Source organism: Arvicanthis niloticus, chromosome 1 (assembly GCF_011762505.2).
Source record: "Arvicanthis niloticus isolate mArvNil1 chromosome 1, mArvNil1.pat.X, whole genome shotgun sequence".
NCBI classification, from domain to species: domain Eukaryota; kingdom Metazoa; phylum Chordata; class Mammalia; order Rodentia; family Muridae; genus Arvicanthis; species Arvicanthis niloticus.
This window is the reverse complement of record NC_047658.1, coordinates 36,708,225-36,733,225: the sequence shown is the minus strand read 5'-3', so window position 1 is coordinate 36,733,225 and position 25,001 is coordinate 36,708,225. Positions and strand designations below refer to the sequence as shown.

The 25,001-nt window shown below is 45.0% G+C and overlaps 1 protein-coding gene and 1 long non-coding RNA gene across 5 annotated transcripts in view; one reads left to right on the top strand and one right to left on the bottom strand.

Annotated features, from left to right (window-relative positions):
- Positions 1–25,001, bottom strand: part of Trpm1 (transient receptor potential cation channel subfamily M member 1) — a 119,322-nt gene that overhangs the window by 87,724 nt on the left and 6,597 nt on the right. The gene's annotated exons all lie outside the window — the stretch shown is intronic.
- LOC117708421 (uncharacterized) lies at positions 1,875–7,236 on the top strand. Its single transcript, XR_004606837.2, has 3 exons — positions 1,875–2,046; positions 2,241–2,319; positions 7,170–7,236. It is a non-coding gene; the product is annotated as an uncharacterized LOC117708421 (long non-coding RNA).

Here is a 25,001-nt window from a genome sequence, read left to right as displayed (position 1 = left end):
AGTTCAGCCTGGGGTTGACAAGAGAGCTCAAATGTCTGGGGACCTTCTTGTGCCATTTATGAACTTAGAAGTTAGAGAGAGTCAAATCAAGCTCTAGACTTCTAGAAAGTAATCAAGCAAACAACAATTATAGCAAACACACGTGACGTGAATTGACATTTCCAGTGACATTTTCTGGGGTCTAAAATAAGCTGCAGAGAGTGGCCAACTTACGCTACAAATATAACTGCAAATGCCATGCAATCCACTGCCAGAGACAAGTCTCCCCTAGTCAAGCCCATCCTCCTCCTCCTGTGGCGAGGCCGGGCCTTATTCCTGTGACTGCACTGAGTTCAGACAGGGCTCAAGTCTCTCCTCTCTCCCCACCTTCATTCTCACAAGCACGAGTCCACTCGATGCACACATCCTCCCTGCTATTTAGGTAGATTGCTATGGTTTAAAAACATACGTAGTTTGGTTTAAAAATTTGTTATCGAAACTTACAGGAGAAAAAAAAAAAGGTGAGACTTACAAAGGTCCGAATAAGCAGGTGCTGCCAAGACCCCATCCTTAAAGGACAGTTGGTAGAGTTTGCACCTGCCCACGCCTCCCTTTGCTCTCCAAGTAGATTAGATGTGTGGTTAGGTACTGGCAGTCTAAATCTCAAATCGAGGATTGTTCCACACAAGGCTATTGTACCTTTTTCTCTCTCATTTAAAGTATCGTGTGCTATTTCACATGAATAGACCATGATTATGTGTCCATCCTCTGTCCCTGGATGACCCTGGGTTGCACTGCGGTACACAGTGCTGGGTGAATGTCCTGGATACCTTCAGGTCATTTCCTCCAGACAGTCTTCCAGGTGGGATTGCTGGCCTTGGCACGTGCTGTTGAACACGTCTAAAGTCCTGACCACACTTCTGCTGTGAGGTGATCAATGAGAGGGAGTACAGCCTCCACCCAGATTTCCCCTGAGCCTAATTACACTTTAGGAGTTCAACATTCCTGCAGCTGAAGGCTTCGAAATACACACTCTCACCCTGTCAACTTCGGTGTTTAAAGATGTCTGTTTCCCCAAAAGAAAGTGGTGAAAGAAAGATTCTAGAAGAGGGCAGATGCTGCCCAGCTCTGGAGCTGGCGTCTCCCAGCGAATCCCAGGCACGTGCATGGAGAAGCTTCCCCCAGGGAAGCTCAGACTGCCATTCCTCAACCCTACAGACCTTCTTCTCTGTCAATCAACCTATCGGGCCTCTAGGAACCCAGGCTGAGTCTGGATCTAGTAACCAGGAGGCCCTGAGACCACCTTTACAAAGAGGAGTGAGCGGCTGAGAGAGCCAAACTCTGTCACTGAGCTTACCTGCCTCAGCGGCTGAGCAAGTGAGAAGGGTGCAGCCTAGCCTCCTTCCGCTTCTTCCTTGACCCAGGCAGGAAACTGGGTGAGGGGGGCTCTCTCTTTAAGAGGAGCAGCCCACATGAAGAGCATGTGAGTGCCTATGCCCAGTCCTCATGATCCCTGTGAGACCGAGGCCTCATGACCTGGCTCCCAGGCTGCTCAGTGTGGGATGCACAAAAATCCAGCTCTCTTTGAAGTGGTCCTCACCTCCCCTGCCCCAGCCAGGCCTTCTGTGCTGCAAATGTCAGCCCACTTTGCATAATTGAGACAATTGGGCATAATCATTCTTTCAGAAGCCCCACGTCCTAGTCAGGCAGCTAGTGCCCCAGCCCTCGTGAGCCAGGAAGAGGAGCCACATGCTTCTAATTACTGCTGAGCCTTTTCAAGTTGGTCAGAGTTGGGCCAGAAGTTGCGATGAATCCAACAGCAAATACTGGGTGAGTCTCACATGACTTTCAGGCCCACGTGAAGCTTCTAATCCCTTTCTGTCTCCACTCCACCGGCAATCTGCCTGACTGGGGTCACAGTGGCCACCACAGTAAGAACTTTGTGGATTTGCTCTAACAACATGCCTGAATATGGGTCCCAGCCTCTGGCGTGCTTTCTCTGCCTGCTAGAAGGAAATCCAGAAAGGCTCATGATATGTGCTCCCTTCGGGATGCTCTTCACCACAGGTCGGGGAGGCTCCTGGGAGCAGACCCCGCTCTGCTTTTTTAGGGGCTTGTGTACTTGCAGACAGCTGGGATGTCTGGACAGGTTCCCATGTGCAGATGGGGATACTGAGGGTAGGGAGTGGCTGACTTGCCCAGAGAGTGCATGAACTGGAGCAGGCCCGGCTGCTCACTTCAGGTTGTTTTATTCACTGTAGAGCCCTGAGGATGATATACAGTCTGGACCTGGAGACATCCTCTAGCCAGCAGACTGCAGAAGACCATGGCAGGAGTCTGGTAGGTATCCAGGAGCACAGGGAGTCTAATTTCCCCCCACCAGAGGATGCAGCTGGGGGCAGCCCAGCCAGGCCAGGTACTAGAGAGAGTCTGCCCTTTCCTTAGTTCCTTCCGGCTCTGGGCCCACCAAAGGTTGGAACCCATTGTGCTATGGGACCGGAACTGTGGACCAATGCTTGGCTTCCCAGACACGGATCTGGGTACACACCCAGACTGGCAGGTCCACACTACAGCAGTCCAGGTGCAGGTCTGCCTCTTCTTTCTAGGCAATGAGTTTTCAGCTCCAGTGGGAAGTTGCACCAGGGGCAGAGGAAGGTACTAGGCTGCTGCAGTTCTGCCTGAACAGGTGGAGGCTAAGCTTGAGAGGCAGGGCACTCCCTGGGCACGAGGAATCTGCCTGGGAGTGGCCAGGAGAGGCAGAATGGCTCTCCTTGTCAAGGCTCAAAGACAGGGGCTTGATGTCACTGGAGGATCTTGAGTGCCCCCAAGGTCTGCAAGCTGCAGGATGGATGATAGTCATCAGGGCTCAGTGGATGTGGATCAATGAACTCTATCTCAAAAAAAGAAGGTCGCGCTGGTCAGATCTGGTTACATAGCAAAGGCAGGGAGACAGCTCTTGTTTTGCGAAGTGAGTTGGATTTTTGGTCTCATCCCAGGAAGAACGTATTTCTTCTTTCTTACTATCAGTACAAATTTGTGGGTTTGAACATGTTTCATGTATCTTAATCCACAGTTGTTGGTTTTCCTTCCTGTTGTCCAACTTTTCTGGGGCTCCTGAATCCTGCCAATACCACCCAAGAGTGTCTCAGAGTGTCCCTGTATCCGACATGAAAGCCTAAGGTTTTGACTCATCACACAGAGGTCTTAGCACAGATCTGGACTCTACCATTCCCCCAAGTAGCCCTGGTTTCAGTGTATGCTTCTATTTTGGGCTGGTTCTTGGCCTGAGAAGGAAAGTGCAAAGGGCAGAAGGAGCAAGGTGTGTGTGTGTGTGTGTGTGTGTGTGTGTGTGTGTGTGTGAATATATGTGTGAGTGTGTGAATGTTGTGTGTGAGTGTTGTATGTATGTGAGTGTGTGTGTGAGTGGTGTGTGTGAGTGTGTGAATGTTGTGTGTGAGTGTGTGAGTGTGTGAGTGTTGTATGTGTAAGTGTGTGTGTGAGTGTTGTGTGTGTGAATGTGAGTGTGTGTTGTATGTGTGTGTGTGAGTGTTGTGTGTGTGAATGTGTGTGTGAGTGAGTGTGTGTGAGTGTGTGTGTGTTGTGTGTGTGAGTGGGGTGTGTGTGTGTGTGAGTGTGTGTGAGTGTGTGGGGGGGGTGGTCTTTCCACACATTGTGGGCTCCAGGGGCTGAACTCCAGTGTATGCACACGTGTGTGCATTTGTATGATGAAGTGTTTCCTGAACTAAAAATGAATTTTCAATCCATTTGCCTCCTTTTCATTTCAAATCTAGAAACACGGGGGCTTAACATCCACAATGCTACGTACATCCTTGGCCCCTTCCCTCTGAAGGTCTCGTTTCTAATGATGTTAGCACAGTCCCCCTTCCCAGGGGTACAGTTTAAGAAACCATGCCGCTAACTACTGAAAGCAGTTTCGAATGTTTTCTTGCTCTCCTCAACTTGTGGAAAAGACTTTTAGGGTTCTTTTTAATCTCTTAAAAATAATCTCTTCTGATTGAATCTGTTACACAGAAAAGTTTACTTACTTAATTTTTCTTTGTTTTTTTTTTTTGATGAGTTAGATTTTAGATTTAAATCTGAGTTCAACTTATATGAAATATTTTCATTACTGTAAAGCAAATAGGTGAACAAGATTTATTCTGCAGAATCTGCTACTGAGTATCTCTTCTCCCCATCTCCCCACCCTTCTTCGCATGTAAACCTGAGAAATGTTTAGCCATCTTTTGGTTTTCAATATGCACACAGGTCTCCCTCCTCTCCTTCACACTCCTTCCCAGCCTTGTTCTTGGGCTTACCAGTTCCTCTTTTTCAGGAGATGGTATAAATTCCCCCATCTCTATGCATAGCTTCGCAGCTGTGATTTTGCAGTAAGTGTATAAAGGTTACTGGCGCTGGTCCCCTCTCAATGACTCTCAGGGAAGTTGATGGAGCCAGTGCCCTCTTGAGGACTCTTAGGTAGTTCTCTGTCTTACAAACCACACTGCAACCCAAAACCTCTCCATGAGTCTTTTTATATTTACCAGTAATCTACAGGTTAGGCTCCCAGCAGTGGGGCTTCGAGAAATGAGCCATGAAAGGCAAATGAACATGAATAATTTGCTGCATAGGGGTTGCTTCCCACCAACGTTCATGAGGGCTCTTGCCTTTCACATCAACACAGGGTAATGCTGAGCTTTAAACTGAGTTTTGAAAATCTCTTTAAGAATGGGACAGGGGCAGCATTTGGGAAATTAATTAATTGATTAATTTATAAAAAAGAATGGTGCTTCCTTATAGTTTAGTTATAGTTTTTCTTCCTCATCTGGCTTTGCTATCAAAAATAAAATAAAATAAAATAAAATAAAAATATTTAAAAAAAAAAAAAAAAAACCTGACCTTGTAGGAAAAACTGAGAAGCACCAAGAAGCAGAGCTCCCTGCCCTTCTTTACACGTTGAGCAAAACTCACCCGTCACTCATTCCATCCAGGCCAGTCATTTTCTGGGCAGAAATCCTTAAAATCACTGCGTTTGCTTTTATCTGTCTGTTCAGATTTTTAAATAAGTTTTAATAACTTATTTCTTCCAAGGATATTTTTTTCCCATTTCATTTAGTTTCTTGTTAATTTATTGTACACCGTTGTTCACATCCTTGTTCCCTTTTGTTTCTCCTTGCTTGTCTGTCTGTCTCGAGATTTGTCCGTTATGGTCACCAGCTCACAGAACCAGCTGACCGGCAGCCATTTCTCCCGTGGTTTTCCTATTCTCTGTTTTATCAATACAGCGTTGACTTTCCCTCAACTGATAGCAGTTTGGCTCTTTGGTTGTTATTGTTGTTGTTGTTTTATTTAGTTTTTATTCTTAGTTTTCTAAAGTTGAACATTAGGCCACTCTGTTTACAGTTTATATCAACTGTATAAAGCACTAGATTTGTTGTGACACCACCGTGAAGGCATTAGGCCTGCTTCCATCTTTGTTATGAGTACGTGTAGCAGCGAGTTTCCTGCCGGACATTTCCTGAGCTGCATCCTTCAAGTACTGACATTTAATTTTTGTTCATTTAAATTTTTTTTCTATTTTTTTTCTCAAAACTTCTTCTAACCCCCCGGTTATATATGGCTATATTATGTTGATGTCCACATATCTGTGAATTTCTCAAATTACTATTATATATTTCTAGTGCAATTCCACAGTGTGTGAAGAATATAATCTGCATGATCCAAGACCTTTTCATGTCTGTTGAGGCCTCCTTCATGGGCTGGTTGGTATGTAGTGTATTCTGGGAAACATTCCGTGTGCTCCTGAGTAGAAGGTATGTTCTTGGGTTGGTGCAACGGCTCAGGGAGTACACGCTATTGACTCTCAAGTCTGGTGGCTTGAGTTCAGCCACTGGAACCCACAAAGTGTGGAAAGAGTGAAGTGATATCCACACAAGTGTTATGAATACACACACACACACACACGATGATAAATAAAACTGTGAAAGAATGTATATTCTGCTTTCATTGGGTGAAGTGCTCTGGTGTATGTTAGGTCAGTGCGGTTTTAATATTTTTGTCTTCTATGCAGGTGAACATCTTTTCATATTTGAGGGCCATATGCATTTCTGTCTCTATGAAACTTTGTATATTTCTGGCTTATTATTCCACATGGTATGTTCCCTGCCCCCATCCCTTTAAAAAAAACTGCCATTGTACTGAAGGATTGCGGTACACTGACAGTCACTTGTAGTTTGTCACTTATCCTTCAGCTTTACCTAGGGGTCCTGACTTGTCACTGTTCTTACCCGCTGCCTACTGTCTTAATGCACTGCTGGCATCAGTAACTATGCCCAGGCACTGCTACTGCTGTGTGGGACCAGGTATGACTCAGAAATGACATCTAAGGAGTTACAGGCTAGACGGCAGGTGGTTCCCAGTGAGTACATCGGAAGCAGTCATCCTGGGGTATTTGTGGGGAATGAGCTCCAGGGTAGCAAACGCTACAGATGTTCAAAAAATGTCAGTATTTGTCCAGAGGTTACATCCTCTTGTAGATGTCAAAGCATCTCTAGTGACTTACAATACTTATCACAATGTAAATGCCATGTAAATATTTATGTCCAGTACAGATAAGGGGCTTTTGTGCACAGTTTGATCTGAACTTGGGATGCATTGAAGGGGATAAAAAGGGCCAAGTGCTCCGGAAAGGTGTGAAGAAACACTTCATCCAGACATGAGAGCAATGGGACGGCAGAAAGGGAGAGAGAGCCTCTCATAGGAGAGAAGTTAGAGGGCTTCAAAGTGTGGGGGTAGTTTGGGCTGAAGTCAGGGTGGCCCATTGGGCAAAGTTGATGTACTAGAAGCTGTGGACACCGGGGCAGGCCAGTGGCCCCTGTGAGCTGGAGCACAGTCCTGAGGTCAGACAAAGGCAGGAGAGGATGAGATGATGCTGAAGATGGAGAAAAGTTGAGGGAGTCTTGGGAAGCGCCATACACCGAGCCGAGTACTACCAAGTTCAAGTGGGTCCCTTCCTGGGAGCCCTGATCCAACCCAAGCTCTTTACAAAAGCTCACTTGAGGCAAGCCATACCAGCACAAAACACTGCCTCTCCTGGGATTGGCAGCAGGGGCTGGTTTCAGCAGTCCCTATTTGAAATGTATTTACATATTAAAACAAGATGCTTTTCCATTACCTTCCCATGTCTCTTCTAGTGATCAGAGAACTGAGGGCAGAAGATGGAGATGACTGTTTTAAAGTGGAATCCTATCATGCCATGCCATGCCTGCGCGAACAGAGGAAACCAAGTGGTAACTTTAAAATCTTTGATTTGGGACTGCTGGAGGGATGGCTCAGTGGTCAAGAACACTGGCTGCTCTTTCAGAGGACAGGGGTTCAATTCCCAGTACCCACCTGGTGACTCACAACTGTCTGTAACTCCAGTTTCAGAGGATATGACACCTTCACACAAACATACATGCAGGCAAAACATCAATGCGCATGAAATTTATTTTTATAAATTATTTTTTTAAAAAAATCTTTGATTCTGAATTATGAAAAATTACAAGAGGCTATTATGAATAACCAGGTGAGGCGAAGGTTGAAAGTTTGACCCACGCCATTGGTTGCTCTCACATTATCTGTTTCTCCAGGGGCTGACTAAATAAAAGCACGAATGTTTTCCCAGCTGGGTGGCAGTAAGATCTTCAGACATTAAAAATTCAGGCTTTGAGAACCCCTCTCTCTGTCTGAAGGCCAGAGGCTCTTTCCAGAGACGAGACTAGTTCAGCTAGGCAGAGAGTAAGATCCCACCACATCTGCTGGCCAAAATAATGTAGGTCATTCTTCAAAGGAATCCAGGCCTATCAATAATTCAGTATCACAGCAACTTTCACCTGGAACATAGCCCTGCACACACTCCAGATTGGCAGGAGCTGTATTAGCCCCCTGCCTAGGGGATGCACATTCTGAAGAACCAAACAATGGTGGAAGAATCCACGGGTGGATCTCAAGTGGACAGTGTCTTCCTCTCAGCTTCTTTTTTTCTCCCACCCCCCCTCTTGCATTTTAGAGAGTTATGTTGTAATGTTGGCAGATGACGTGCTCTGGGATAGCTAACACATTGGTATGAACGACCTGCCAAGCATTTAATATGCTTTAGTCTGAGGATAATCTCTACAATTAGGATAACAGTCATGGCTGCAACAAAAGAGTGTCCTGGGCTGTAGCTCTGTCCACACCCACGGGGTTCATGTGCACAGAACGGGTGCACATAGGGCCAGCCCTGGGCTCTACTACAATAGAGGGTTACCGCTTTTGGACGTTCCAAGAAGACAGCCTTAGAGATGGCACACCATGTTGCCACCATCTCACCCATCCTTAGTCCAGTGGCAGAAGTCCCAGTGTCACTGTGCTGGCTGCCCTCTGCTGAGACCTCAGGACTCATGCTTCTTCAGGGCTGTTGTGAACTTGCCAGAATGTGGCTCTCATTACAGACAAGCCAATGAGGCCTTTTTCTCTTTCAAGATGTCTATGTTCTGGAGAAACAATCTGGGCAGGAACCAGTGCATATGATTATTTTTGCCTCGATCTGGCTGCACTCTTGTTTGATTCATAGCAGTTAGCTGCATGGGAAGGACACATGGCACAGCATCATGAGCTGTTACTGCTGCTGGCGTCAGCAGGCAGGCAGCTGTGGCTCCTCACGGACTGAATGTATGAGTAAGGCTGTGATTTTGGGGGGCAGACAAGCCATGATTCCTGTTCCATGCATTGTGATTAAACAGGAGTGCTCAAAGCCATCACGGGAGTCCTGGTCCAGTCCCATCCTTTTTGAGTAAGGCGTTATTACTCCTGAAATACAAATTTTTATCTCAATTTGGAGAATAATAACCTTTAAAGAAAAATGACCCTGTATTAGTCAGGATTCTGTAGAGAAACAGGATAGGGTGTGTGTGTGTGTGTGTGTGTGTGTGTGTGTGTGTGTGTGTGACAGAGAGAGAGAGAGAGAGAGAGAGAGAGAGAGAGAGAGAGAGAGAGAGAGAGAGAGACATATTTAATAAAGTGGTTTTGAGAGTATGGTAAAGCTAGTCCAGCAATGGCTGTCTACTAACAGAAAGTCCAAGAATCCAGTAATCGTTCAGTCCAGAAGGCTGGATGTCTCAGCTGATCTTTAGTATACACCAGAATCCCAAAATCCCAAAGAAGTAGGCGCTAATGCTAGTGATGGACTGGACTTGCCAATGACGAAACAGACTTGCCAGCAAGAGTGAGGTCAAGCAGGCAAAAAGAGCAAGCTTCCTTCTCCCAGGTCCTTAAACAGGCTGCCAGAAGAAGGTGGGGCCCGGATTAAAGGCGGATCATCCCACCTCAAAAGATCTGGATTAAAAGTGAGTCTTTCCACTTCAAATGATTTAATTAAGAAAACATCCAGCACAGATGTACCCTGCCACTTGGGTTTTAGTTAATTCCAAATGTCGTCAACTTGACAATCAGGAACAGTCATCACAGCCCCCAAAGAAATATCTGGATGCACTCAGTAAATCACGTGAAAGTCCAGGAAAACGTGCAGGATAGAACACTGTCACTCGAGTCGCTCTTGTTAAAATTAGAAATACATTGCATTTTAATCTTCCACTGAGCGTCTTTGAATGCTGAGGCTGCTGATGGGTCACAAGTGTGAGCAAAGAACTGCAGGAATACAGGGCAAGTTAGTTCTTCAAGACCAGGACACAGCACAGGATGCTCTGGTATTCTATTCACTTTCATTAATTTAATACATTGGTTGGTGTGTGCGTGTGCCTGCGTGCGTGCGTGCGTGCCTGCGTGCGTGCGTGTGTGCAATGGCATGGGTATAGAAGTTTTGTGGGCTGTCTGTGGGCTCTGCTGACAGTTTCCTTTGCTGTTCAGAAACTTTTAAATTTCATGCCACTCTTCTCTTATGCCTGGGGCTGGTTTCTGCGCTGTTGATGTTCTGTTCAGAAAGTTCTTACCTGTCTCAAAGTCATGAAGAGCATCCTTTGTGTTTCTCTCTGGCAGCTTCAGCATTTAAAGTTCTTTTTTAAGCTGGTGTCTTTGATCTATTTTCATTAATTTTTGTACAAGGTGAAGGATATGGATCTTATTTCACTTTTCTGCAGGTGGATAGTCACCTGGTTAACCTGGTTCTTTTTTTCCACCTGTGGCCTCTGTTAAGGACTCCATGGAGACAGGTTTGTTAGTGTAATCCCAGATCTCTTTCTGTTCCAAGGTTCTGGCTGTTTGCATGTTACTGCCAGGCTGTCCTTATCACTCTAGCAGGACATATCCTGATTCCAGGTCAGGTGTTGTGATGCCTCTGTGTTCCTACTGCTCAGAATTGTCTTAGCTATCTGTCATCTTTGGTGGTTTCACATGAATTCTTGAATTTTTTCTTTTAGATCTATGAAATGTGAAATCAGAATTTTGGTGGTCATACATTAAGTCTGTAGATTAGGCTGTGTGTGATGGTGCATGTCTTTAATCCTAGCACTTGGAAGATAGAGACAGATGACTCTCTGTCAGTTGGAGGCGAGCCTAGTCTACATAGAGAATCTCAGGGCAGCCAGGATTACATAAAGAGATCCTACCTCATAAAAACAAATAGAAATAATCTGTAGATTAATTTTGTAATATGGTCATTTTCACAGTACTATTTTGCCAGTCTGGGGACATGGAAGGGCTTTCCATCAGCTCGCATCTTTAGCTTCCTTTTTCAGTGACCTGAAGAGGTCTTTGTAGAGGTCTTTCACTTCTTTGGATAGACTTATTTCTAGGTACTTAATATTATTCTGGAAGAAGGGTGGAATGCAGGCAGACAGATATGTGGGTCATGAAAGAGCATATAAAGCTAATTTTTCTTCTAGCTTCAATGCTGCCATTTTTTCTCCTTTCTCTATGGTGAGCAGGTGAATCAGATGTACTTGATGGTGAACTAATGGAAGTCCCATGGATTCCGAGTGGCCATGCTGGCTGTGAAGAAGCTCACTGAGCCGTGTAGAGTTAGGATTGATCAAGAGTTTGAGTGACTACCTTAAACACTCTGCATAATAGTTTTTATTTGTGCATTTATTACAATACAGTGATTTTATTAATAAAAATATGAAAAGGACTTGTAGAAATAACAGGTGGAAAAAAAACAGAGACACTTGAAGAAGGCAAGCCCTTAACACGTATGACTATAGTTAATAGTGAACATGGTGGATACTAGCCAGAAAAGGGCAGCCTCGCAGAGCTCAGAGCGGCTGCTCCTTCCTCTCCAGCAGACCTCCCTGGCCCATTGTCCACAGCAGGATGCCCCACATCATTCTGTACCACCCCAAGACCCTATATGCCCTTTTAACAAAAAAGATTGCCAAAGGCAAGTGAGAAGTGAAGTTCTCAAAAGAAAAGTGGGGGAGGGGGAGGGAGAGACATCCTGTACCGGTGTTCATGAGTCAATAGGCCTCAATGACTAACCAGAGAGGTTAGGAAAGTCAAAATGTTGCAGACTAGAATCCAACCATCTTGAGCTGTTTTCAGCCCTTTTGGAAGCCACCCTCTGCTCACTGTGTTTAACCTAACATTCTTGTGGCCATCAAACCTTTACTATGTATTCTTAGCAGACCAGTAGCTTCCATCAATCCAAAATCCGAGAATGTCATCTGAAACTTACAGCAGAGTTCCACACTTTTGCTCCAACCCTCCTACCACAATCTATATGGTAAATAATTTGATTTATAACTTTCTTTGTTCTGTAGCTAAGAGGTAGACATGGTACTGGAGGAAACCTGAATTTGTTCCCTGGCCATGATCACTCATATTTGGCTCAGAGATTAATTTGTGTTTTTGTGTAGAAAACATACACACACCATATATACACATACAAGAGAGAGAGATAGAGATAGAGAGACAGAAACAGACATGGACAGAGACAGAGACTGAAGAGAGTCAGCAAGCGACAGAGTTAGGCTTGATATAGGACACACTCAATTTTGATTGTAAAGACACAGATTAAAGCAAAAATATAGGGGAAGGTTCATCACTTTAACACTAATCAGAAGAATGTTTGTGACTCCACTATGTTAATTTCTGATGAAGCCAACTTCAGGAAGAGATAAAGACGCAGCATATTAACAACAAAGGGGCTGGTCCCCAAGTGGACATAGCTACCCTTAATGAATGTCTAGGTGCCTAATGGCACAGCGTCAGTCTGTAGGAGGCAGAAACTGTGAAGCTGTAAGGGCTAATACACGGATTCACCATAGCAACTGAGAGCATAAAATACCTCTATCAGTTATAACTGCCAAAATTATAACTATAACTTTGTTTTATAACTGCCAAAGAAAATAAGTAAGGTCATATCAGTAAGGGCATAACTGAGCCAAACAGCATCCAGAGACCGGAACTAGACTTATGAAAGACTCCATCAACTACAGCAACTGCCTAACTATACACACCCCTGAAGACAGGCTTCCTTAGTGTGACTCTTAGACCATGCCAGAGTATAACATCTCTTTGTGCAATGGACAGTAGTTAGAGAAGAAACTCACACCTGGTCAAAAAGCCGAGTATCCGTGGAGTGTGCAGACACAAATGGGATGTCCATATGAGACAAACAACACCACACCCTAGACTCGGGGACCACCTCAGAAGAGGAGGCAGAAGAATTGTAAGAGCTGGAAGTTGTGGAAGACCACAGTGAAATGCCTTTTCTAGACAAGGCTACTGAGCTCACAAACTCTCAGTTGTGGTTACTTATACATAGTCAAGCCAGTCAACAATCCAGCATGGGTGGCAGAAGTGTACATAAGCCCTGACCACAGCTGAGGACTTATTAACAGTTGGTGGCTTCTAAGGGAAGGAGAGCCAGTTTTCTTTAAGGGTGTGGCTCTGGGTAGGTCAAGCATGCTGCTGTAGTTAGCTCCATACCCATGAATATATTGGCAGTACAAGTTGGACTTAGTGGGTTATAATTTAAAAAAAACAAATAAGCATAAAGTTGAGAGAGGACAGGTAAATGTGGGTAGATCTGGAAGAAGTTAAAAGGAAGAGATGGTGATTGTGATTAAAATATATTGTTTTCATATATAAAGTTCTCAAAAAATAATAAAATATGATATTAAAAATAAAACACACCTCTATTAAATTAAAAAAAAAAAAACCCACAAATCAGACCACAGTGCAATTGAACCAGAAAACAATGCAAAAAAACATAGCCAGGAAATCTCCAAATATTTGGTGATCAAGCAATGTATTTTAAGTAGCAATCTTACTCACAGAGATCCTCTTGTTGAGAAAATAAAAATTTCTCAACAAAATATCAGTTAAATTGGAACCATGTAAAAATGATAAAGTTGGATTTATTCCAAGTACGCAAGGCTGGTTCAGCATTAGTACAATTAATTAATTTAATACATCATATTAACAAAGTCAAGAAGATAATCACATAATCACATTAGTAGATGCCAAAACAGCATTTGAAAAAGTTCAGCATTCCTGTACGATGAAGAGAAACCTCTCCAAGAAATAGCTGAGAGAGCCTGCCACAGCCTGTGAGCAAAGCTTACGGTTTCCTTCACATGTAATGATAAGGACGCAGGATCATTCCCAGCAGAAACAAGAGCAAGAAAAGACAGTTCCTAATTCCAGAGGACACCACTGGTTTTCAAAATCATACTGAAAATCAGAGCAAATGTCCCAAGATAAAAAGAATGAAGGTATATCAATGAAAAGAAGAAGTAAAACTGTTTACAGATGACTTGATGATCTCCAGGAAACTTTTAAGGAGTGCACATAAAAGTCGTCGTAATTAGGAAATAGTGGCAGCAAATCTGCAGGATGTACTGGTAAGACACCAACGTTGTTTTCCCACGTGTTGGGTTTGAAATGAGAAACACAATACCATTTACATCAGTACCCAAAATGAAGTATCTAGAGAGGAACTTAGCTAAAGATGTACAAGAAAACAATGAGGGTCTGCATAGGGTGGTACATGCCTTTATTTCCACCAGCACTCGGGAGGCAGAGGCAAGAGGATCTCTGTGAGTTTGAGGCCAACCTGGTCTACAGAGTGAATTCCAGCACAGCGAGAGCTACATAGTGAATCCTTGTCAAAAAAAAAAAAAAAAGCAAAAACAAACAAACAAACAAAACAAAAGAAATTAAGGAAGGAAGGGAAGAAGCAAGCAGGAAAACCATAAGGAAAACAAACTCCAGTGAAAGAAAGAAATCAAGTTTTAAACAGTTAGAGGGCTATCTCATGCTCACAGATAGGAAGACTCAGCATCCTTAGGATGTCAGTTGCTTTCAGCATGACCCATAGAGTCCAATCAAACCCCAATCAAACTTTCAAAATGCATGTTATTTTTGGATACTGACAAACTATACAGAAATACCAACCTGTAAGAATCAACATGACCTTGAGCTTGGTGGTGACTTGTGAGATATATGGTCAAAAGAAGGACTTACAAAAGAAAAAAATCATGAGTTAGACTTTATTAAAGTAAAAATTGGGGGCTGGAGAGACGGCTCATTGGTTAAAAGTACTCATCACTCTTGCAAAACACCCAGTTCTCAGCACCCAGATAATGGTTCATAACCTTCTGTGACTCCAGTTCCAGGAGATCCAAACCCCCCCTCATGAGCACATGTGGTATTCATATATACAGACACACAAACCCTCATACACATAAAATAAGATTAAAATAAAGCTTTAAACTTTTTAATGAAAAACTTACATTCTAAAAGGTATCATTAAGAGAATGAAAGAAAATCAGAGACTGGAAGAAAATATCAAATGAAAAAGGGATTTGATCCAAATATACGTTGAACTCTTAAACCTCATAGGCGACTTAATGATATCTAGAAAAATAGTATGTTGGGCAAGAGGCACACGGATGCCATAGTGCATCTGTGGACTTCGGGAGACAATTCGCAGGACCCCGGGAATCAAGTGCAGGCCATAACTTTCAGCAGCAAGCACCTTTGCCCACTGAGTCGTCACACTGGCCCCAGATGACCATCTCTAAATAGTGTAAAGATCTAGATGCCTCACCTAAGATGCAGGGATGTTAAATAGTCCGTGGAAAGATGCTCAGTGTCACCTCTCAGGATGGGCAAGGACTTCAAACAGCAATGACATGCAGTGAAACTTCTATAGGAATACCTAAAATGCACAAAGTGACCACTGCAGACGACTCTGAGGATGCAGATCAACAAATGCTCCTTGGTGCTGCTCTTAAACGCCTCTTTGAAGGACAGGCAGGCAGCATCTTATGAGCTAAGCACTGTCTTGCCATGTGCCCCAGAGACTGAATGAATTCACAACGTAAATGTGCAGCCAGACATAATGGCACATCTAGAGTTCTATAGACAGAGATGGGAGGATTGCCCAAAGTTACAAGCCAGCCTGGTCTACATAAGCAGGTTCCAGGCCAGCCCTGTCTCAAAAGCCCAAACAAAATCCAAACAAAATGTATGTGTCTTAGTTAGAATTTTACTGCTGTGAACAGACACCATGACCAAGGCAAGTCTTATAAAGGAAAACATTTAATTGGGGCTTGCTTACAGGTTTAGAGGTTCAGTCCATTATCATCAAGCATGGCAGTGTCCAGGCAGACATGGGGCTGGAGGAACTGAGAGTTCTACATCTTCATCCAAAGAAAGACAGGAAAAGACTGGCTTCCAGGCAGCTAGGAGGAGGGTCTCCAAGCCCACCCTCACAGTGACACATTTCCTCCAACAAGACCACACCTCCTAATCGTGCCACTCTCTGGGCCAAGCATATTCAAACCCCCCATAAAATGCAAATTTTCTAAAATAAATAGATGGATGGATGGATGGATGGATGGATGGATGGATGGATACAGAATATATTTGAACCACAAAACCTGCTTATAAATGTTGATGATAATTTTGTTCACAAATTGTCAAAAAGCATAAACAAATGAAGTGTCATTCAATAGGTGAATGTGGCATGTCACATAAGAGAGTACTGTCATTACTAAGTAAGATCTAGGCACCTTAAATGCAAGTCACATAGTGAAAGAAGCCAGTCTGAGAGGGCTGTATTCAGTATGAGTCCAAACCTACTGTGTGGGTTCCGGGAGTTAGAGGCAAGGATGGGTAGGTCGGCTGGAACACAGGAGATTTATTTTAAAGTTACTGGTATGTGTGAGTGGATATTAGATGAGTCTATAGAGTTGGGTCTCTCTTTCCACCTTTACATGAATTCCAAAACTTGGATTTAGGCTGTCAGGCTCCTGGGAATCTCCTTCACTTACTGAGCCACTGAGCGGGTGAGAGCAGATTAAGGACCTGAGGTCTCTGCTGAGGGGGCTACAGTGATTGGGATCCTGAGATCTGCATTGCCAAGGTAGCTAATACTCAAATAAGTTATCTAGCTGGAATCCCAGGTAGCAATAAAGTGTAATACACACACACACACACACACACACACACACACACACACACGCCTCTGAATAAAGAGAAAAACAATAAAAACTTATACCCAATCTAAAAAAAGAGACAGGAATACAGAAGTAGATCAAACATAAGACACATAAGTCGTAAGATGGAAGATTTACATAAGTGAGTCAAAAATTATATTGCATATAATACTATATTTGTTTTACATAAATGATTTGAAAGTAGTGCTTCTTTTTTTAAAAAGCCCCAAACTATCATATGGCATTTATAATCAGTCTGCTTATGATACAAAGCCATAGAAAGCTTGAAACCAAAAGGAACAGTGGCTCTCAGCCTTCCCAATGCTGCAGCCCTTTGACACAGCTCCTCATGTTGTGCCGACCACCAACCATAAAAATATTTCTGTTGTTGCTTCGTAACTGTAAATGTGCTATTGTTATGAATCATGATGTAAATATGTGATATGCAGAATATCTGTTATGTGCCAACTGGTCAGCGCTGAAGTCATGTACATAAAGCAAACCAAACTGACTGAGCAGGTGGTATTTCTATACATATGCATATATATGTGTATGTAAGAGTGATGAAAAAAAGAGGCCGTGAATTTGAATGGAAGCAAATGGGCAGGGTTGAAAAATGATATAATCGCGTCTTAATTTTAAAAAATATAAAAAGTTCATTATTCTGACAAAAAATAAGAGAAAAGATTCAATTCACCAAGGTGTTTTAAGATTTTTTTCATACATGCACACATTATTATTATTATTATTATTATTATTATTATTATTATTATTACTATTCTGTATTATTATTTTGGTTTTTTGAGACAGGGTTTCTCTGTATAGCCTTGGCTGTCCTGGAACTGGCTCTATAGACCAGGCTGGCCTCGAACTCAGAGATCCACCTGCTTCCACCTCCCCATTGCTGGGATTAAAGGTGTGGGCCACTACCTGGCATGTGTGTGTACAATGAACTAAGCAGATGTGTTGGGTTTCTTCATGCTTTATAAATGCGTTCTTACCACCTTCATGGCTGCAGAAACTGGTGGGGAGGGTGCAAACGTCCGCATTTCTCCAAAGGAGAAACTGAAAGATTGGCCCCTGCCAAGCATGATATATATCCCTGCATTTTCCTGTTTTCTTGGGTTTCTGGGGCAATTACTTGATATTCTCGAAGGGTAAACTACAGAGTGTAGCTCACTGACCTCCGTGGAAGTCACTGCATGTGTATTTCTGAGTTTGTCACGTGAGGACCTCGTGTGCGGAACTGCCATCTAGTTGCAGTTCAGAACTGTGCAAGGCCTACCTGTCTCGTGTCTGTGTCTGTGTCTGTGTCTGTGTCTGTGTCTGTGTCTGTGTCTGTGTCTGTGTCTGTGTCTGTCTCTCTCTCTCTCTCTCTCTCTCTCTCTCTCTCTCTCTCTCTCTGTGTGTGTGTGTGTGTGTGTGTGTTCGTTCTCTAAGAATCAGAATTAGGACAAGTGCTCTCCCACTGAGCTGTGTACCTCGCTACAGAAATCATCTTAGGGCCAAAATTTCTGGGGAAGGCAAGATTCTGAGCAGTAAGTTTTGGACAAAGGAATTCTGAATGACGGCCAACCCAGTTCTGCAGGAGAAAGGACACGGGGTGGGGTGTGAGGAGGAAAGGACAGCGGTCAGAGCTCTGTGACAGCTGAGGAGAGACAGGCAGCTGAGGGCGTCTCAGGACAGCTTGAGTTTGATGTTATTCCTGAGCCTACACAACAACTCGACCTCCTACAACTGCCCGTTGGCAGGCAGGGGATAGCCACAGAAGTGAAAGGGTAGTGAGGTAGAGCTTCTTGACCACGGTGGCCCCCGAGGTACGGAGGGGAGGGTGGTGTACAGCTGCTTCCTTTCTATTGAAATGCACCTCTGGTGTGCCGGGAAGCAAGGCCCACCAAACTCACAGGACGTCCTGTCTCGAAGGCCCTAGGTGAAGTTACTTAATCACTGCATGGTTTCTGATGGATAGGAGACTCTTTGGTGGTACTGCCCGCACACTGTGCGAAGACTTTAGGGGTTCACCTTTGTGAGCCCTCACCTGTGCTGGGTGGGCTTTTCTTTTTGTAGTTGTCTGACCCTCCTGTGCTTCTGCAAGTGACCCCAATAAACTCAATGGTTCACGAGGCTGGGATTAGCTCGTGGGGCGTCATTACTCTGGCCCGTTGTTGCCGCCTCTTTCTGTAGAAACTGAAATAGACTTGCCAGGAAAACTCACACCCACAAGTGGGTGTCAGAGCAAGTAGCAGTCGTGGAATTACAGAACACAGGTATCAGGAATCTTGGCATCCCTGGACACAGGCTACTGTGGTTTAATTGTTAAAAGAGAGCTATTTCTACCCGGTGGCCCCAATGGCTGGTAGGGTACATGCCAGAAATCCATCTCATTCCTAACTGGGGGAAGAACTGGTTTCTCTATCTCAGAACCATGAAGCCACCTATGCTGGCTAGTTTTGTGTTCAAGTTAGAGTCATCTGAGAGGAGGGGACTACAACTGAGAAAATGCCTCCATAAGATCTGGCTGTAGGCAAGCCTGTAGGGCATTTTCTTAGTTAGTGATTGATATGTGTGGGCCTAGCTTGCTGTGTGTGTGTGGGGGGGGGGGGGTATCACCCTGGGATGGTTGTCGAAGTCATGGAGAACAGGCCAGTAGGCAGCCCTCCTCCATGGCCTCTCTGTATCAGCTCTCGCCACTAAGTTCCAGTGCTTTCAAAGATGGACAGTGATATGGAAGTATCAGCAAAATCAACCCTTTCCTCCCCAAGATGCTTTGGCTATAGTGTTGTTCTACAGCAATAGAGACCCTAAGATACCACCCATCACTCAAAACCCAAGCAGGCTCTGGGCTTAATTGAGGCCAAAGGCATCTTCATACAGGCAGGTAAAGTGTGCTGTCACATAGGGTCCTGTACTTGGAATGGCCTTGAATTCAGCTCCATGCTCTACTGCCATTTTAAACTCTTTGAAAAAGGTTTTTTTTGTTTGTTTGTTTGTTTGTTTTTTTGTTTTTTTGTTTTTTTTTTTTTTTTTTTTTTTTTTTTTTTTTTTTTTTGGTTTTTCGAGACAGGGTTTCTCTGTGTAGCCCTGGCTGAAAAAGTTTAAAACAAGGAAGCATGCCTATTGTTTTGCGCTCCAGCCAACAAATGTTACAGCAGATCTCTGTCGAAAATCCTGCCAGTGCCAAACCCAGGGGAGTCCACCAAGTGCCAAAGGCTTGCCTGAAACTGAGGTGGTGGCCTCCTTTAGGTCTTGCAGGGTGGAGATGACTCTAGCCAAAGAGCTGTACCTCGGACAAAGTACTTCTGTCACAAGCAGGTATCAAAGTGGGTGACTCATGAACCTTGACTGACTGGCTGAGCTTCCTCTCTACCCTGGGCCAGTTCAGGGGACTTCCCAAGCTTGGGGTGTCTCCTGCCATAGAGGCTTGGCAGGAGGGTTAGAAGCCCTTGAGCTGCTGTTATTCCAACAACAGAACCCCAGCTTGTGCCAGCTGGTCAGCCTGTCCAGCCAGGGGACTTGGCACCCTCCACATCTCTTCAATGGCCCACCTTTCTCTCCTTACTGGTGAGCCAGACTCTGCCAGCTCAGCGCTCTGCTGCCCCCACCTGGCTATCTTCAGAGTCAACCTGACCCCTAGCTGGAGTTCGCATCTATAAAAGTATTTATCAAACTGTTGCTCCTTTTTTTTTTTTTTTTTTTTTAGTCAAAATACAGACTTGCACAAATGTCAATTTGAACTTGTACAAACCAATCCCACTTAGCCATGGGGGTTTTATAAGCAGGGGTGAAAATCCATAGGAGAGTGGAAGACATTACGAAGGATTCGTGCATGCTGAAGACAGCCTCCAGACGTCCGAGGTCTGTGGTGGCTCTGGAGGCATTGATACCTCACCATGGCTTAGAAAACTCTGGACAATGGTACCCACAAGCCACCCTGATAGAGCTCTTTCCACATGCTCTGTGAGTTCCTGGAGTCTTAGCGATCATGTGTGTGGGTTTGGCACCCCACCCCTTCTCCTCCATGTTACAGCACGGGCCTGGGATTCAGCAAGTGTGTATTTGGGGGATAGAGTTATTCCTAAGTACCCAACAGTGACTGGCCACAGGGCTCCGAGGTCTGTAAAATCTGCAAGTGCTCAAGGCCCTTATACAAGACAGAACCTAAACCACAGGACTGCCTGGGCCTTCGGCCACTGTCTTAGGACCCAGAAGTTGAAAGGACCTGCCCTATATCTGCCTGGGGGCTGGTCTTTTGCACCAACTGCTGTTTGCCTGGCCAGGATGAGAAGATGAGGTTAGCCAGAACAGAGAGGGACAGGTACAGATTGTGTGTTGGTAAAATATTCACTGCATGGCTACTGGTGAGTAGGATTGTTCCAGGGACTTCATCTAAGCTCCAGGGATGGGCAGATGGGGTTAGTGCACTGGGCTCCAAGGAGTAAGAACCCTTTTGCCCCTGGCTGCTTTTACATCTTCAGCACCAGGCTTGGCCCTGTCTCCCCTTGTCTCTCTGAGCTGCCCCTGAGTTCCATTCTCACCTCTTCACTGAAATGACTCCTGATTCCTGGCATCACAAAGTGATAGGAGCTGGGCTCCTGGGCCAGGCCTGCTTTTCCGGGATCAAAGTCTTATCGACAGCCTTTAATCACATGAAAGCAGATATTCCCAGGGCATTAGGCCCCACCAGATGCTGTGTGCCTGCCTAGACCATTAGGAAGATTATGCTTGGACCCAGCCAGCACCTGGCACCCCTGGTCTGGGGATGTGGGACTGAGCTCTTGATCTTTAAGCTGAGGACCAAGCACTCTGGGCACCTGTATTTTTCCTGCCCTCTCTGTAATGGCCCCTAGATGTCTTTGCTTGGGGATCTCATCTCCCCAAGCAGATGTGATGATCCCTTTGCATGGCTATGCTGACTTCAGAATGCATCCTTCTAGCTTGATGCCAGACATACTGACAGTCTGGTAAAGCAGGGGATCTGCCTTCCCCCATGGGCTGGAGGCTCTGTAGGCCCAAGGCAAGTGGGTGCCCCTGTAGATGCCAGAGTAGAAAAAGCTGAGCCCAAACCTGGAGGAGCAGGTTTTCAGCTGGGTACCAGGGCTATGGAGAACTAAAAAGACCTTGGAAGCCAAAAGCTATATAGCACATGTCCTTCTATGTGGTGAGCTGGCCACTCAAAGCAGACTTAACCTAGGATATACCACTGTCCAGCCTAAAGTGACCTCATGGCAGGGGCTTTATCTCTCTTTCGAATTCCAGTTCCAGTCTGTATATGGCCAGGTATGGTCCACTTCTCCTACTGGCTACCCAAAATATCCTACTGTTGTGTTGGGAGCTGACTTTAGTAGAAAGCGGCTAGATCAACTTTGCAGCCATCTGGAACCATATACCCTGATGAAAGACTTGGATTTCAAAAGCCTATAACAGCTGAAGCACACTCTGATAAATATATTGTTTATCCCACATAGCTTGTTTTGCTGTTTAATAACCCCAGCTGTATGGTGTACATGGTAAAATGTTTTCACCTGTGTTCTCCTATTTGTGCTTATAAATACCCAGGATTTCCTTATAAAGTGTGGTGTAGTAGTGGAGTAGGGTGGTATAGTGTGTGGTGTAGTGGTGGTGTAGTAGAGTAGGAATCGTGAGTGTTGAAGACAGTAAAGGAGACTTGACTACAGATCCTCTGGTTTGTTTTCCATTCTTCGAGTTTCTCCCTCTTCTTCCCCCACCCCCTCTCTCTCTTGCTAGACCCCAATCTGTGGACAGAGCAGGCCACAACACTGTTGGACTATAGAGGCATCCAACAAATGGAGGACCCATCAGTACGTCCAGCTAGCAACGTTCCTTTTGCTAGTAGCCATGACAACTAATAGTCAAAAGCACATTTGTTTCAGAAGGCTCAGGATCTATCAGACCCTATAGCAGTGGTTCTCAGCCTGTGAGTCACAATCGCTTTGGCAAACTTCTACCTCCAAAAATATTCACGTTACAACTCAAAACAGTAGCAAAATTGCCGTTATGAAATAGCAATGAAAGTAATTTTATAGTGGTTGACGGTCAGCACAACATGAGGAACTGTATTAAAGGGTTGCAGCATTAGGAAGGTTGAGAACCACTGCCCTAGAGAAACACACATGTGTTAAACTTGAGACTCCCTTCCTCGAAGAGGACCTCTCGAGCCTGAGGACAATACTCGTTGCTCTCCATGGGCCATTGACCTACAGCAGGAATTTATGTCACCGTTTGGTTAGGAATTCTGCCCAGTGGTCTCTTTGACAACTGGAGACAGTAGTGAGACAGACCCAGAGTCAAGCTGTAGGGAGGAACAGAGCAGAGACCCCACCCAGTGGGGGGCTTCAGACAAGCCGAGCCCCATACCACCCTGCACGTCTTGAAAGTGCATTTGCTGAGCTGAGACACCAGCAGCCCTCTGCCTGCTCATCTCATGAGTTTTGAAGGGAAATGATCATGGGAATGGCTGATTCAGAGTCAAGGGGTCTGAGGAATGAGCTACATGGGACAGTGGCCCACTAGGACAAGGCTGCCAGGGACAGGGACCAGCTGGTACTGAGGCTTCCCTCAGGCCAGCTGGTAGAGCAGCTGGAGGCCCATGTGTCTGGACTGCACTGCTGAAGCGGAGTGAGCCCAGGAAAGGCTGTGCTGGGCATAGCAGGGTAGGAGTATGCCTAGCCATGTTCACTGTGTTGTCCATGTTTCCCGAAACGGCTTTGGCTGCTACTAAAATTCACAAAGCTTCTAAAGCACAGAGAGGAAGCTGCAGAGATGGCCCAGTGAGTGAGGGGCTTGCCACACAGCATAAGGACCTGTGTTTGGATTCTAAGAACCCTAGTAAAACTGAGCATGGTGGCATGGGTCTGTAAGCTCAGTGCTTCTGTTGAGAGATGAGAGGTGGAGACAGGAGAGTCTTTAGAGACTTGAAAGCCAGCTAGCCTAACACACAATATCCAGCAACACACAACAAAAGACCCTGCTTCAAACACATTGGGGAAGTGAACACTGGCACTTAGGCTGATCTCTGACCTTCACATACCTGCTGTGACACAAATGCATGTGTCACGGGGGGGGGGGGGGGAGGAGAGAGAGAGAGAGAGAGAGAGAGAGAGAGAGAGAGAACAAATCAAAACAAAAGACAGAAAGGCATAAAAAATTGTCCCAATGAGTTTTGACACGTGCCACCCCAAGATCCAACTCTTAGGTATGCCTTTTTTATTATAAGGATGAATTTTTGGAAAACCATGGACAAAAGCAACTCTGAGAATGGAGCAGAAGTGGCCCTTCCATGACAGAAAAGCCCATCGCTAATGGGATCTCCACACTTGGCATGGTTTCTCCCCACTAGGAAGCAAGGGTGACTCTGTGTCATAAGACATTCTCATAGGTAAGGTTAAAGAAAGGGCTCAGCTGATAAGAACACGTATTGCTCTCCCAGAGCACCTGAGTTCTGTTGCCAGCACCCATGAAGGGTAGCTCACAGTTCTCTGAAACTCCAGCCCCAGGAGACTCAGTACTGTTTAGTGGCTTCCAAGGGCACCTGCATTCATGTGAACAACCCCCTCCATCAAGACACACACACACACACACACACACACGCACACACACACACAACCACAAACCACATTTGCAGAGCAAGCCCTATCCTGTTTGCACAGGCCTTTGTCCACACCCTCCTTTCTGTCTTTATTTCAAGGGTTATATGTAAGCCTGGGGTTGAAGACGGAGCTTGGAGATGTGCATGTGGGCGTTTCTCTCTGGGTTTTCTACTGTGTATACAGCAGGTGGTCACACCATTAAACATCTGTTCTGGTTACTCGTGTTAATCTGCCTTTTGTTGAGGGGAGTCAGCACGGAGAATGCAAGGAAAAATTGACTCTGCTCCCCCAAATCTTATTTTAGAAACACAGCCAAAACTCCTGGATGCATGGGCAACCTCCCACATGCAGTATCACACACTCCCTTGAGCAGAGAACTCTGCCTGTGATGCACCACCAAAGCTAACATGGGCTTCTTGGGAGAAAGAAGAAAGCTCAAAGCATAAAGACAGACAGACCGCTTCATATGCCTCAAAGTGTCATGTCATGTACATGGCAGAGATATACAATTTTTATTTATTGGTTTAAGAAGTGAAAAATGAGTCTGGGGAGATGGCTTGGTGAGTAGAGTTCTTGGCATTCAAACAGGAGAAACCTGAGTTCAAATTTCAGTTCAAAAGCTAGCTACCGTAACATGTGTTTGTAGTCCCAAAATTCCACCCAGAGAGAAGGAAAGTAGAGACAGGTAAACTCCCAGCTCCAGTTAGCCTGTCTGTCTCATACCATGTGGAAGACATGAAGGGGCTGTCCTCTGACCTTTACACACACTACCTGCACTCATATATGGAAAAATGTAATATGCACATGTCAGTCTCACACACATACACACACGGGGGAGGAGAGAGAGAGAGAGAGAGAGAGAGAGAGAGAGAGAGAGAGAGAGAGTTGGGTGGAGGGAGATAGACAGTCCAAACTGGCTGAAGTAGGACAGTTAATGAAATTGAAGAATTTAGACGCGTTTAGTTCTGTATTAGCCAAGACCAAGACGCTCTGC